Below are 16188 nucleotides of genomic sequence, written 5' to 3'. Positions count from 1 at the left end.
CCTGATCCCTTGGACATCCTGTAAGTGCTGTGTGACTGCACTCAAGATGACCTCTTCCATAATCTTGCCTGGCACTGAGGTCAGGCTGACAGGTCTGGAGTTCCCTGGCTCATCCGACCGGCCCTTGTTGTGGATGGACATCATGCTGGCCAGCTTCCAGTCTTCTGGGACCTCTCCAGTGGGCCAGGACTGGTGAAAAATGATGGAGAGTGGCTTGGCCAGCTCATCTGCCAGCTCTCTCAGCGCCCTAGGATGGATCCCATCCGGTCCCATGGACTTGTGGGGATCCAAGCGGCTGAGCAGGTCTCTTACTGATTCCTCCTGGATCACAGGGGAACTATACTGCTGACTCCATCTGCCAGCTCAGGAGGCCAGTTGTCCTGAAGACAACCTGTCTCACTATTGAAGATTGGGAAAAAGAAGGTATTAAGTACCTCTGCCTTTTCCTCATCTTTTGTTACTATATTTCCCTCTGCATCCAATAAAGAGTGGAGGTTGTCCTTGCCTCTTCTTTTGCCATTAATACATTTATAGAAACATCTTTTATTCTCCTTCACAGCAGTGGCCAGTCTGAGTTCTAAATGGGCTTTTGCCTCTCTATTTTTTCCCCCCCTGCATGACCTAGCAACCTTCTTAAACTCTTCCTGGGATATGTCCCTTTTTTTCCAAAGGTGATATGCTCTCTTTTTTTCCTCTTAATTCCTTTAGAACCTCCTTGCCCATCCAGTCTGGCTGTCTCCCTCATCAGCTCATCTTCTGGCACACTGGGACAGCCTGTTCCTGTGCCTTCGAGAGTTCTTTCTTGAAGTAGGTCCAGCCTTCCTGAACCTCTTTTTTTTTAAAGGGCTGTTTCCCAAGGAACTTTCTGAGTTAGTTCCTAATTTTGACACTGTCCAGCTCCTTTGTTTACCACACAACTTCAAATTCCTCTCTCACAGCCTAGAGCAGAGTTAATGGTGGCAGCAAGCTGCCCCAGGAGTATCCAATCTATACCTACTGATGGGTAGGCTTCCCCATTCTGTCTCCATGTGGGTAAGGCTGACCAGGGACTGATTGAAACAGGGGTTCTTCCACATCTACCACTTCAGCCATATGCTTAGGCACTGTTTGAAGACACAGGGCTTACAATAACTTCTAGTGACAGGAGCCTTATTTCTGCCTCTGACCTGCTCCCCAGGAGCAGAGACTCCAGCAGCTGCAACAAGGTGCTGAGAGAAAGGCTTCCCTGGACAGGAGGGAAAGCCAAGACATTCAGTCCTTCCATTCCTGAATTGTCACTCAGGTGGAGCTGAAGCACAACCATGTCATGGAGGGTCCGTCATCAGCTCAGGACCCTGAGGTCAGGGTGTGGTGGAGCTGTGCCTATCTATGCAAGTGGCAGTCTCATTCCACAAGGTCTGGGACCCACTGGAAATGCATCTAATACAGGGGACTGATGGCACATACACCCCAGCACAGGTCAGCTGCACCAGTTTGTTCAAGGTGTAGTTGCTCTGGTTTGGGGTAAACTGCAGATTGAGGCACCAGATGGTGGGAGCTTTACATCCACCTATGTGCAAAGGACATAAGGGAGAGCCTTGAGAATCACTGGGCTCCAGCAGTGTCCTTGGGGGTGAGGAGACTCCATTCAGAGGGGTGCTGCTCCCCCTCACTTCAGAGGGCTGGCAGAGATGAGTACCTCCCAGTTTGATGTCTCAGACCCTGGGACTTTTACCTGCAGACCCTTGCTGCCTGCCCATGTGCTGTGGAGGGATCCCGGCCAGCTGAGTCCAGAAGCCCAGTGGATGCTGCTCTTGCCTGAGCTCTCATCCCCAAAGGCAGAAGCTGTGAGAGTGCACCAGTTCAGGGAGTCTCTGTTGACACCATTTACCTCCACTACTATGATCCTGCTGGGCATTACCTGCTCACAGCCATGTGCAAATTTATTTACAGCAAAAAGCCTACTCAGGCTGCCAACACACATTTTTTTCTGAAGGCTATTTTGTCCTCTCCGTCCCTTGCCAAAAAACCTCTCTTGCTCCTAGGACTGCGTACCTGCCATCCCATGCCCTCCCATCCTCAACCAGAAGGAGCAACACCCCTATGTCTGTTTTGGCAGAAAGGACTAGACTGCCCCAGCCTTGACCTTCAGTGCAAAGTGGGCTTGTTGCTTTTCCTCTTGTAAGTGTTTCCACACCTCCCAGTAGCCCTGAGATACACATACCTCACTGGTAGCACAGGACATGGCAACCCACTGGGCAGGAAGTGAGGAGGAAAAGATAAATTGGCCTTCACATGCAACCTGCTGACTGAGGTGCAGATTGCTATAGATATCTGGGACAGATTGTCTTCTCACAAACACCAGTGCTCTCCTGGCAGGGGTGGGTGCAGCTCTGCATCAGAGATCTGCATCACTCCCTGCCCTGTCTGAGCCTTGCACCAAACCAGCTGGTCTAAGGAGGTTCTTCTCCCCCTGTACTCTGCCCTGGTGAAACCACACCTGGAATACTGTCCAATTTTGGGCTCCCCAATTCAAGAGAGATGGGGATCTGCTGGGGAGAGTCCAACAGAGAGCCATGAGGATGATTAGGGGACTCAAGCACCTGCCCTATGAAGAGAGACTGAGAGACCTGGGGCTGTTTAGTCTTGGGAAGAGAAGACTGAGACGGGATCTGATCAGTGTCTGTGGGAAGAGGTCCAACAGCAAATGTCTATAAATATCTGAGGGGTGGGTGTCAAGTAGAAGGGGCCAGGCTCTTTTTGGTGGTGCCCAGCAATAAGACAAGGAGCAGTGGATACGAACCTGAACATGAAAGGTTTCACCTCAACATGAGCAGAAACTTCTTTATGGTGCGGGTGATGGAGCACTGGAACAAGCTGCCCAGAGAGGTTGTGGAGTCTCCTCCTCTGGAGACTTTCAAACCTGCCTGGATGCCTTCCTGTGCAGACTGCCCTGGGTGACCCTGCTTTTGGCAGGGGTATTGGACTTGATGATCTCTGGAGGTCCCTTCCAACCTCTAACACTCTATGATTCTGTTAAACTTCTAGTGTCTTTGATGCATCTGAGCATTTGTTGCTAGTACAACTGCAAATGAGCCTCTCTAGAGGTTTTTGGCCTTGCATGGTGCTTCCTTACAGATGCCAGGTATAATGCTGTCATGTCTTATGGTGGCTACTTTAGAGGTGTAATACAGTGCAGATTTACTGTAGTACAAACGATAACGCTCTTTGTTTAACATGTAGGTATTTTTAACTGAAGGGTGAAGCTTCTGCATGCTGAAATTAGGATGCTTTCAGCATTATACTAATGATTGTTGACAGGCATTTAGGATTGATTCATCCTTTCTCTTAATAATGGGCAGTTCATTAAAGTACAAGTAAATAGGTGCTCTGTAAGTCTCCCTGGCTTGAAGTGGGTGTGAAGGGGTCCTTTGGACTGAGACGGTACAATAGCCACACATTTCTCACTAGGCTGGACATCTTCATCAGGACTCCAGTGAATCACTTCTCCTAAACCTGGGCATTTATCAGCTCTTTGCCAGAGACATCATCATCTTTTCCTTTTTTTATTTATTTATTTTTTCAGGTGAAAAGGGTCTGGCAGAGGCACAGTTTTCTTCCAGGTCTTCCTCAGTCCTCCTGTTGGTATCTGCTGGGAGGGTGTGGTGGGCTGCTGCTGTGATCCACAGTTTCCACTGCAGCATCAGGCACCAGCAGATGGCTGAAATGTGCTTCTGTAAGGACTGCACAAGTTCCACCAGTGTGTCAGTGGCCATGCCTGCCCTTTGGGCACAAAGACCGCACTAGTGACCAGTCCCACAGGCAAAACCTCTTGCCCCCTTCTAGTACCTAGCTGTGCCAGCAAAGCCCCTTGCAAGCGTCAGCACTGGAATGTTTAATAATACCCATGGACATAGAAAGTATATTACTGAAATACCTGGACTCACTGTCCCTGCTGCAAAGGAGTTATGAGTGTGGCAGGCAAAGCAATGCCCCAGCATGCCCCAGAAGCAGATGCTGGGAAGGATCAGGAGAAAGGAGAAGTAATCATGCTGGTAATTTAGGCCAGGTTCCTGTATTGAACCCTTTGCTTACCAGCAAAAGATGTACTTACATTATATATCCCATACACAAAGAATAAAATACAAGATAAAAAACCTCTAAGGAGCATCAAGCAGAGTTCAAGTCTTTCCCCACAGAAGCTCAGCAGCTAGCAGAGGTGACACCAAAGTGCACTGGAGTCTTGCTGTGTTCGATGCCGTGTGCTTGCTGAGAGGAGCTAAGAAAAGCAACCACCATTTCCAGCAGCAGAGAGTGGTATTGCAGGCCAATGACAGGACATGGCACATGTCTTAAAGCACCTCTGCACTCATCAGGAGCAACCAAGGCTGTCAAGTGGGTCTTTAAAAGCAGTGCACAGAGTGAGGGTGTGGAAGGGGCAGAAAGAGCTCCAGGCTGCTCTGCTTGGGAGTGGTGCCAGGTAAAGGAGGTGGCAAAGCAGGTCACTGAGCAAGCACTGCAGGAAATGGTGGCACTTTAAACTGTACTGCTCTGCCATGCAGAAGGGCATCTGACAGGGTTTTAAGAAAGGGAGGTGAAATACTTGTTTCCTGAACCTGTGTTCGGATAATAGGAAGTGGAAGCATGGTGGAACATACTGTTCACAGTCCCAGGGTACTCCTCTCCGGCATCTCTTAGTGTTTGCATTCCCCACAGGGCTTGCTCTGAGTGCTGTTGTAATTCGACTCGCCCTGACACAAAGCCATTCAGTTTGAGCGTGGTCTTGTTTTACCCAGCACTCTCCCACCCCCTGGGCACTTCAGCTATGCTCACTTAGGACTCCTCCTCCGTTACTCAATAAACCAAGCAAGGCTGATGAGAAAGAGGCCAGGGAAAGCCTGGATCACAGACCCTGCCTCTGCAGGGAAGACACTCTGTAGAAGCTTATCTACCTGCCTCCCAGGCACATTGGGACTGGAAAGAGATAAGGCTTTCTTACAGATGTGGCATCTCCATAGAGAGAAAACCCATGCAAATACAGCACAGAAAAGCAAGAAGGTGACAAAAGGACAATGAGACAATTGCACTCTGCTCAGTGCACAGTGCCCTGGTGACAAAGAGAACAGAGCAGCAGCGCTGTGTGGTCTCACACTTGAGCACCATGCACCAACCACATCCTCTGCCTACAGTTGCTCTGCTCTTCCCCGGGCTCTCAGTAGCACCATGTGTGCCCTAACTTCCTGCCTACTGCTGAGACATGGCTTTGCCATCTCACCTCATGTCCTTGGCAGGTGCAGGGCCCTGCGGCCCATGGACTGTCTCAAAAATGACTGCCATGCCTGTGACTTTGCAAGAGCTGGTGCTCTCAGTGCTCAGTGCTTGCGTGGTGCACAGACTGAGGGTGAAAACATGGTGCAGCAATGTGGGTATGCAGGAAAACTGCTGAACAAGGACATCCCTAGTGTCCCCCCAGCATGGGAACACTTTGTGGGTGACTGGAAGGGGATGGCAATGAGGAGTAGGACCAGCTTGTCCACAGTCCCCACTGGGCTGTTCAGCCTCTGCGATTGTACTCTGCATCTGCCAGGGTCAGGGCAGATGTTCAGAGACCCCTGGGAAGTAGACCTTGGGTCAATTTCTGTCTCCATATCCCCCATTTCTGGCCAACACTTTTGCCCTCCCCCACTGCCACTGTTGCCCCACAGGCAGGGATGGGATGGACCATCCAGCCTCATCCTGGCCATTCCTCTTGTCTTGTCCTGAACAAGAAAAGGCCCCCATTCCATAATGCAGTGACCCTGAGACAGGTCTTGGCCTGGGATGAACCCATGTGCTGAAGGTGGAGGCAGTGGCTGCACTGCTGGGTGCAGCTGCCAAATGTTTTTGTCTCAGTTCCTCTTTTCACAAAAGTCAAGGTGCAAAATCAGCAATACCAGCTCTGCTGCAGGCAGACCCAGACTCCTCCAGGGGCAGCTGGGTGACATGGATGTGCAGAGCATGCCAAGAGCCTGCTGTCCTTCGGGTCCCTGCTTCATCCCACCACACACAGTAAGGGAAGGTCCTGGTCTTAGTGTGCACCATGAAAACAAGCTGAAGAACCATTCAGCACTTAGGCACAGTTGCACATGCTGGCCTGGAAGGACAGTTTTTGAGGGTGATCTGGGAAAGGGGAAACCATTCTGGGCAGGACAACATTGCCTATTGCAGTTTCAGCCCATTTTTGAGTGAGTGTGCTGTACTCATGCTACCTGCAACCACAGGTGCACACTTCCCCTGAGAGTGGGCTCCTACAGCCCATATCATAAGGAAACATTTCCTTGAACATTGAGAAAACTGTTTTCATTGAAAGGGTTATCAAACATCATAGGAGGCTGCCTAGGGGAGGGTTGGAGTTACCCTCTTTGGAGGGACTGAAGAGTCATGTAGATGTGGTGCATAGGGGCATAGTAAAGGGTGGCAGACTCGGCAGTGTTGGCTTATCTTAATGATCTTAAAAGTCCTTTCCAACCTAAAAGATTCTATGGATCTGTCACACAGTACAGACTCTGCCATCACTTCACATCAGCAACTGAAGATCCCCATCCCATTCCCTAGCCTCTGTTACAGCCAGGGTACTTATTCATCAGGTTTCTCTAGCCTGCATCTGCCCAGAAACATCCCTGCAGCAGTCTGGGATGGCAACAACGTGGTTGGATGCTAGTTTAATGATTTTTATCGCCCAGCTGTGGCAAGATTACTTTAGAGAAATACAAACAGACAGGTGCAGAGCAACACAAGGTCCCCTGGGCCACAGCCACACCCCAGACAGTGCAACCTCCTGAGAGGTCAGAAAACTTGTGAGCCTGTGGATATCCATTAACTGACTCTGCTGGGTTGAAAGTGTGAAAAGAAGAACCCAGTGGGGCCCTGGGGGTGCTCCTGGATGTCCAGCACCAAAGAAACCTCTTACAAAGCAGTCTCAGCACATCATAACTCCTGCCTGCCAGGGTCTTTGCTGGACACAGAGGAGCTCAGCTCATGGCTCTGAGGGTCTTTGCTGAGCACCAGCAGCCATCGCCACTGCATTGAGGACATGGCATCTGCACACTGTGCAGAGAGACCACCTCATCCTCCCAGAGATGCTGCTCACTCAGTGGAGGGGCATTACAGCCTCTGCAGAAGCTTTCCTAGCACACTGCGGTTTGCTGTCATCCATCCCCAAACAGCTTCACCCCACCACAACCCGACATGCAAACATGTCTATGGCCCTGGTTTTGACATCAGATCCAGCCCTCTCTGACACAGCTGCTGCACCCTTTCCGTGGCAAGATACACAGGAACCCTGTAGCAGGAGAGCAGAAAAGTCTTATTTTGTGGGGAGAGGAGTGAGCACTTCTTACCTGCTTCCGGAGGTTCTCCAGAGGTGCCAGGGTCCGTCTCTTCCCACTTCTGTACTGCCAGCAGAGGTGTGAGGAGCAGGAGAAACACCCATTGTAGGGCCATGTTTGCTCATGCTCCCAGGGCAGTACTGAGATCTCAGTTCCACTGGCTGCCTCACAGCACACCCCTCTGATTGCGGGAGGTGCAAGCACAGAAAGGAAACAACCACGTGGAGAAATCACATATGGTGCAAGAGGCTTCCTCATAGGAGAGGGAACATCTGCCACACGCAGTGATGCTTTCTTCTCATCTGTGTGCTGGGGAGCTTTGTGCCCCTTTTGCAGACTTGCTTCTCTCTGATCTCTTGTCTGAGAACCCCAGGTTTTCCTTGGCTTTCTGGTAGGAGCAGCCAAGGAGAGTCAAGGTTTCAGCAGAAGCTGCTGGGTGCTCAAGACTGGGCTGAGAGTGGGTGCTCAAGACTGGGCTGAGAGCAGGTGCTCAGGAACAAGCTGACAAGAGCCCTGGGGAGCAGGAGCCCTGGGTTTGTGGCATGTTGTGTTGACCACACATGCTGGGGGCAGGAACAACTGTGAAGGGATGAGAAGGTGACACAAGCATGGCAGTGGGCAGGGAAAGGACTGTCATTGGAGGCTGAGTGACTAGAGACTGGTAGCACTAGCCACAGCAGCAGATCCAACCATCAGAGGTGGCCCAGGGCAGGAGGTGATGAATTTGTGCTCCAGCTTCTCTAACTACCTAGCAGCCCCTGCTGGATGTTCTAGGCCTGCCTCCCAGATGAAACACACAACTGTGGGAAAAACAAGCCCTAACACCTTTCCTGAGGCTTTGTGGCAGGGCTGCAGCCCCTTGTGATGGCTTTCCTCTTCATTGTGCTCTTCAGCAAGGTCCAGTACTCCCAAGCCTGAGATGAGGCTCTGCTTTCTTCTGATGAAGGTCTTTTTTGCTTGATTTGCACACCCTGCAGCACCTTTATTCAGCAGCACCGAGCAGGCCAGTTTGGGGTGACTCTCTCCACCTATGCTCTCCCCAGTCACCCCCAAAATCTAAGTCTAGCAAAACATGGTAGAAAGTTGGGGTTTTTTTCTGCATTTATGGTGGTGTTTGAGAATGTGTACTCCGGCAGTCTTCTACCTCTCAGAGACACAGCTGGAGTCTGCCTGGCTACCTTTCTTGTGCCTCCCTGTTCTCAAAAAAGGTAATCTCAGCCTCTTCTCCCTTGTCTGTGTTTCATCTGTTCCTCTAACAGAGCTGGCAGGAACTTGCCTTTTTGTTTCTTTTACTCAGATAAAAAACTCACCCATAGAGAGTTTACCATACTCAAACTTCTGCCCTGGCAAAAGTGCCCTGGGGCTGCAAGTTGACAGTCAGGACTCTGGCATCACAGCAGGACACAGCCTGGGAGGTAGCTCGGAGTTAGCTGTGCTTTGCCTGGGGCGGGAGACTTGTCAGGTTGGGGGAAAGCAACTGTTCGTCTGCCTCCAGCAACAGCTGCAGCTCAAAGAGCAAATCTCCCTGCCCCTTGGTGCTTCTGGGTCTTTCAAGAAATAATTAGAGGGCTGCAAAAAGCAAACTAGGAATAGGTTTCTCCTTCAGAGGATCTTCGGAAAATGAGTAGGGAAAATCCATAAATTAAAAATAAATAAATTCCATTCCTCATCCCCCTGTGCACTAATCCCAGAGCAATGGTGTCATCTCCTCTGCTAACAGTATATGACATCTCCAAGAGACTCTTATTACTCTATCTAAAACCTCAAAAGCCATGGAGGAGCCCCAGCCCAAGCAGTTGCTAGGAAGCCCTTCTGCTCTCTTGCTTTTCACACTTCCCCTTGCTGCACATAATAAAAACCACCAAACAAACCAGCCTCAAGTGCAACCCAGGTTCTTGCACAGAGGATGTAGCATTGTTGCAAGCCAATGCTTGCCCAGCAGCTACACACCCTAGTCACACAGGGTAAATCCAAAGCCACAAAGACCACTTGGGCTTATGTGCAACATGATAGGATGCAAGTGTCCCTGGCTTGTGGTCGGAGAGGTCCTACTGGCATTGCAGAGCACACCTGGCACAGCCAGAAGGATGGGCAGGGAATATTTCATTAGGAGTGAGAATCCTGCATCCTACTGCAATGCCAGGGCACAGGCATGCTGCCAGGCACGTGTCCCACCTTGCTGCAGGCCCTGCTGTGCACTGGTGCTTTGACTGCATTTCACAGCAATTGTGCGACCTCTGGCCCTGCAGACTGCGTGGCACTTCTGAAGCTCTTCAAGTGTTTGTAAGAAAGGACTGCTGGCTGCTTCCACAGGCTCTGCTGTGCTCTCTCTCTCTCTGTTTTTTTTTTGTCTTACTGATCTTTTTACATCTTAACCTACTTGATACTATTTTTTATTGCAGTGTGCCCAGGCAGCCAGGAAGGCCAATGGCATCCTGGCCTGCATCAGGAACAGTGTGGCCAGCAGGAGCAGGGAGGTCATTCTGCCCCTGTACACTGCACTGGTTAGGCCACACCTTGAGTCCTGTGTCCAGTTCTGGGCCCCTCAGTTTAGGAAGGAGGTTGACTTGCTGGAGCGTGTCCAGAGAAGGGCAACGAAGTTGGTGAGGGGTTTGGAACACAAGCCCTACGAGGAAAGACTGAGGGAGCTGGGGTTGCTTAGCCTGGAGAAGAGGAGACTCAGGGGTGACCTTATTGCTCACTACGGCTACCTTAAGGGAGGTTGTAGTCAAGCAGAGGTTGGTCTCTTCTCCCAGGCAGCCAGCACCAGAACAAGAGGACACAGTCTCAGGCTGCACCAGGGGAGGTTTAGGCTGGAGGTTAGGAGGAAGTTTTACACAGAGAGAGTGATTGCCCACTGGAATGGGCTGCCTGGGGAGGTGGTGGAGTCACCATCACTGGAGGTGCTCAGGAGGAGATTTGACAGGGTGCTTGGTGCCATGGTTTAGTTGATTAGGTGGTGTTGGATGATAGGTTGGACACAGTGATCTCGAAGGTCTCTTCCAACCTGGTTTATTCTATTCATATTCTATTCTATTCTATTCTATTCTATTCTATTCTATTCTATTCTATTCTATTCTATTCTATTCTATTCTATTCTTTGGACAAAATGACTGCAGCTCTTTGCAGGGGCCTTCCTGTTTTTGATAATCTCTAACCCTGGTGATAAATCCTACTAGTTCATCTCTACCTTTTGAAACCAGGAGCCCTGAAAGGCTGCCTTAAATCTTCTCGACCTTGCTGGACACTAGGTAACCATGCTACTTCTTTAGCTTCATTTTATCCAAGTTTCCTCATTTTGTGCATTTCCTCTTTCCCAAGCTGAGCAAGATGCCCCTGGACTTTTCAGTCTTTGGTGATTATGCAGAGTCATGGAAACAAAGCATGTTATGGCTCCACCAGTGGACAGCCCTTTCCTGAGAATGTGCTCATTCTAGGCATGCACAAAGCTCAGTTCCACATTTTTCCCCCTGGCCTTGTGACTAATGTGGAGTAGCCACACACCATTGTCTTGCTTTCTTCTGTCTGATACTGCAAATCAGCCACTGGGATGCCTGAAGACCAGCAACAATGGTACTACACTCTGCCTCTTTGTTTTGGTTGAGATTCTTGTTCACATAGTGCAAAGAGGTCTGCATACTTCATCGTAGAGAAAGGGCTCCTGCCTGTAGCTGCCAGTTTGTGCCTGCACCCACTTGTGCTACTTCCCTGGACAGTGCTCTTCAGGAGCAGCACCTGGTTTGCCAATCATAGAATCACAGAATGGTTTAGGCTGAAAAAGGCGTCTAAGATCATCAAGTCCAACCGCTACCCTAGCTCTGCCAAGTCCACCGTTAAACCACGTCCCCTTAAGAACTGCATCTACACATCTTTTAAATCTCTCCAGGCAGGGTGACTTCAACACTTCCTTGGGCAACCTGTTCCAGTGCTTGACAACTCTTCCTGTCAAGAAATTTTTCCTAATGTCTAACCTAAACCTCTCCTGGTGCAACTTGAGGCCATTTCTTCCTGTTCTATTGCATGTTACTTTGGAGAAGAGACTGACCTCCACTGTGCCACAACCTCCTTTTAAGTAGCTGTAGAGAATGATGAGCCTGAGCCTTCTCTCTAGGCTAAACAACCATAATTCCCTCAGCTTCTGCTCATAAGACACATTCTCCAGACCCTCCAACAGCTTCCCTGCCCTTTTCTGGACACACTCGAGCACCTTGATGTCTTTCTTGTAGTGAGGGGCCCAAAACTGAACACAGTATTTGAGGTACAGCCTCAGCAGTATCAAGAACAGGGGTACAATCACTTCCCTGGTCCTGCAGGCCATACCAGGGTAGTGTTTGCCTTCTTGGCCACCTGAGCACACGGCTAGATCATATTCAGCCAGCTGTTGACCAGTACACACAAGTCCTTTTCCACTAGGTAGCTTTCCAGCCACTCTTCCCCAAGCTTGTAGCATTGCATGGGGTTGTTGTGATCCAAATGCAGGACCTGATACCCAGCCTTGTTGAACCTCCTATCACTGGCCTTGGCCTATTGATCCAGCCTGTTCAGATCTCTCTGTAGTGCCTTTCAACCTGTGGCATACACAATCACCCTGACAAAACCACCAAAGCCTGACAGACATCTGACAAAGGACCAGGACTTTCTAGAAGCTGATAAAGACCAGCTTGGTACCTCTCAGACATTAACCTGCATCCTGGTGCCCAGGCTTTTGTCCTGCATTTGTGTGGTTCCGAGGGCTCACCCTTCCAACTGATTAGAAACAACCACAGTGCACCCTGAGCTTAGGCTATAAATGGAGTCTTGCTACAGAGCAGTTTTGCGTTGGTTCCCTTTACAGTAAGTGGCCTTACAGTCAGTTCCTCTCACTTTGGGCTGGGATACTTCCACAGATTGACTGAGTCCTCGTTCTTCCTTCAGTGAGTATATATTTTGAGCATGCTTGTGTGGGAGGTTTTCCATTTATGGGTGAGTGCCTGCACATTTTGGTCCATTCTTCTAGAAGAAGTATCCCTTACACTCAATGGGTTGTGTAGCAGCATATTCCCCACTGACACTGAATCTGTCATTCAGTTGTGTTGGAGGGAGGGCTGAGCAATTTTGGTTACAATAAACCCCCATTTGGGTAGCTGTTGCTGTTTTGTGGGTGCCTCTGCGACACTAACCTCGAGCAGAAAACCACTCCTGCTCAGCTTGGTCTTGTCTGCAGACTTTCCTGAGGGTGCTCTTCATCCAGGTTGTTGATAAAGACATTGAAGTCCTCACCTAAACTTCCCTTGTCATCATCCATGGACCATGAACAGCTGCTGGTGCGCACAGGCTTGCTCTTGCCCTCCGAGCATTGCAGCAAGAGGAAACAGGAGCTCTGGGCTGTGAAAGTTGTTCACATGGGCAATGCTGAAAGTTCATTCAAAGGAAACCTCCTGGGTTTTGTTGTACAGATGGGAGCACTGAGGCAGAAAAGAAGTCACTGAGAAGGTCAAAGAAGGAAGTCTGCATGGCAAATGCCACAGTGCTGAGACCCAGGACGGTCACAATCACAGTGCTGTCCTTCTTCTAGCTGAAAGGGAACTGGACTGCATCTCAGCATCTGGTTGTGCCTCAGCACTCCTGGGATACTGCCATGAGCAGGATCATGCCAACCTGGGAAGCAGGTCCCGTGACTTTAGGCTGAGACAACCATCCTGCAGAGAGCTAGCCTGTCCCCAGGCTCTGCTGCTGCTGGGCTAGCCTCAAAGGTGGATGTTTAGCTGTTTTGAGCTTGTGCAAACATTTCAGGGGTTAGAGTGATCTCATACACTGTTCAGTGTATGAGCTCACAAAGCAGTAGTCACAGAAAGCTCATAGCCATCTGCATGCCCATTCCTAGCCTGACAGCCCCTGGCATGTATGGCACAAAATGGACCCTTGTAGGATCTGGAAATGTGTCACTGCCTACTGAACACTGGCAGGGTGAGCACTGGGTCTGGCTGCCTGGAGAGGCATAGGAAGGGAGAGCATTCCCTCCTCTTTCCCAATATGTGGGCCTTTCCTTTGGACACACACACTCCCACTTGTACCCCATGCTCCTTTGCACAGACATCTGCCCCTCTGCTTCCCTCAAGCTCAGGTGCTGCCTGCAGCCCTTGCAAGAGTCAATACCAGCAGAGCACAAGGCCATTTTCCACCACAGTGACACTTTTCCACTTGCTCAGATTTTAGTGCCTTGGAAAGCTGCCATGTTAATATGGTATCTTTGTTCTCTGTCACATGCCAAGCAGTCATGGCAATGTGACAGTCACACTGCTCCACCAGATCTTATTCTGGCTGCTACCAGAGCTGTTCAATTAGACATTTTCCACTTTCCTGTGAGTCTTGCTTGCTAGCATGGCCTGCAGGTCTGTACTTGATGTCTTGGCTCAGCCAGGTTTCCCCTCTGAAGACGGCTCTCTTGCTGTGGCTGCACACCCCAGGGCCTTGTGCTCACTCTGGGGCTGCCTATCCTGACCTCATGCACCTCCTTGTCCCACCACTCTCTGCCTGTCCTGACTCCTTGTGCATCCCTGTCCTGCCTTTCCATATATTCTCATCTCAGCTGGCCCAGCTTTGCCCAGGGCATCTTGGCAGTGTGATGGTGCTCAGATGCCTCCTCCCTTGCCAGCCTCCCACAGCAAGGCTTGGCAGGCATCCAGGGGCCATGCTCATAGCCTTTGTCCTGCAGATAGAGCAAATCCAAGATGACCTGCCAGGACCCTCTAGCACTTTTCACCAGCAGGTCTTTACCCCTCAGCTGGCACATGTCCCTCAGGTTGTCATGCACACCTGTCTCCCACTGCATCCCTAATTTGCCCCAGCCATGCTGTCAGCCCATGCCTTCACCTCCCCAACCACTGGGTCCCGAGGCAGACTAACATAGCTGGGCTTGTCTTTGCTTTCTGCATGCCAGATGCTCTGATCTCAGAGATCATCCCCAGAGCCCAGCACTCTGCCAAGATCTACTTTGAGTTCTGCAAGAAAGCCAGAAGCAACTTTGCCAAGCAGGAACTGAAAGATGCCTGAAGACCCTTCTGCTACTCTAGGATTCCACAGAGGTGACATGAGTGGGGCTGACCAAGCATCTCACTGCTGGTCCAGAGCTGCCATTGGCCTCTCTCTGTACCTCAATACATGTAAAGTGGGCACTGGTGCTGGGGTGGGCACGGGTGCTGGGGTGGCACTTTTGTTGGGGCTGGTGACTGCTCTGCTCTGTGCCCATGGTGGGCAGGGGGATTCAAGGCTGGTCCTGGAAGGTAGCCTGACATGAGTGACTGGAGGGGACTTTAGCTGGTGCAGTAATGAGGCCAGGGACATGCAGTTTGATAGTGAAAGGCTGCTGTGTTTGGGTTCAGGGAAGCATTGTGGAGGGTCATGCTGTTTGCATGACCCTCCTACCTGCTCCCTTCTCCTCTGGAGGGCTAGGACCATCTCTCTCTCCATGGTCACAGCATCCAACTTCCTGCTGCCATGACACAGTTGAAGGTGTGCCAAGGGATGTTAAACTCCCTGTGTTAGGGGATGTCTGATTTGTGCTCTCTAGATGAGGGTCATCTCCAGCACACAGCAGCACCTGGTGGCTCCTTTCCCTCCTCAGCCTGACTCTGGAGGTACCCATGGTCCCACCAAGACACTGCAACTGATCCTCTGGGACCAGGCCACAGTTAGGGCCACCCAGCCACAGCAGCAGTACTGACAGCCACTGCCACACACACATCTCTGTGTGCCTTCCAGCCCTTCAGGTGGCTTTGTGCCTGATTGAGAATGGCTGATAGCCACAAACCCAGGACCTGCTTGAATTTGATCATATGACTCTGAAGAAGACTTCAGCAGCTGCAAACTCCATAGCAGCATTCCCCAAACACAGTCTCTGATACCCTACCCACACTGCTATACCTCTTCTGCATGTGAGACTGCCCCAGCAGCAAGCACCCAGCAAGCCGCTTCATGCCAGTGCCATCAGTACAGGCCCACTGAAAATTTCCCCATCTGGCCCCAGGGCTGACTCAGCACCCTGTGAGGCTGTGGGACAGTACATAGTCCCCTTCCCTATTTGGGCCAGCCTGTGCATGTGAGGAGAACAGCTTAGTTCCATGAAATTAGTACACAGCCCTGACTACTGCTGCCTCTGAGAGGTTCATTAAAGCAGCCCATGTGCAAGCCCTGGCTGCCCCATGCCTCTCCAAGCCAGGACAGGGGCTACACTGCTTCATTTCTGGATTTTTTTTCAACTGTTTTGACCCACTCCACCACTGAAGACCTTTTGTTCATACAATTGCAATGAACTCCAGTGTGGCTTCCTTGCAGCAAAGAGTGGAGCCTCGGGCAGAGCATTTCCCTTTTCTTGGGAGCTACTGAGATGCAAAGGGAAGGGATGGGCTCTTGGGGCTTGTTTGTGATGGACTTGGAGGTCCAGGGCTTGTGCAAGTCTGAGTTTCAAAGCTTCAGAACTGTTGTGTGACCTGCAGCCACTGAGCCTCACGGCCAGGTTGTCCCAGGCTCTGGCTCCCAGCCCTACAACTGTTGCTCTGGACTTCAGCTTGCTGCCCATTAAGTTACATCTTCCTGTTTGGTTGCACCTATGGACACTTTTCTGACACCCTGGGGAAGCAGATGCCAGGCTGAAATGGTGTGAACTCCTGTCTGAAATCTGCTTGGTCCCCTGCCAGTATGCACAAGGAATAACTCAAGAAACTTTGAAGAACATTGTGTCCCCAAGACATACCTGATGATGTGATGTACTGTCAGGTCTGAGAGCTGGGGGCAACCTAATCTCCTTCTGAGGGTCTAGTGCAGAATCACAGAATCAACCAGGTTGGAAGAGACCCCAAGATCA

This window comes from Dryobates pubescens, chromosome Z, assembly GCF_014839835.1.
Source record: "Dryobates pubescens isolate bDryPub1 chromosome Z, bDryPub1.pri, whole genome shotgun sequence".
Classification (NCBI taxonomy): Eukaryota; Metazoa; Chordata; class Aves; order Piciformes; family Picidae; genus Dryobates; species Dryobates pubescens.
The sequence above is the reverse complement of the archived record's forward strand: the minus strand, read 5'-3'. Positions refer to the sequence as shown.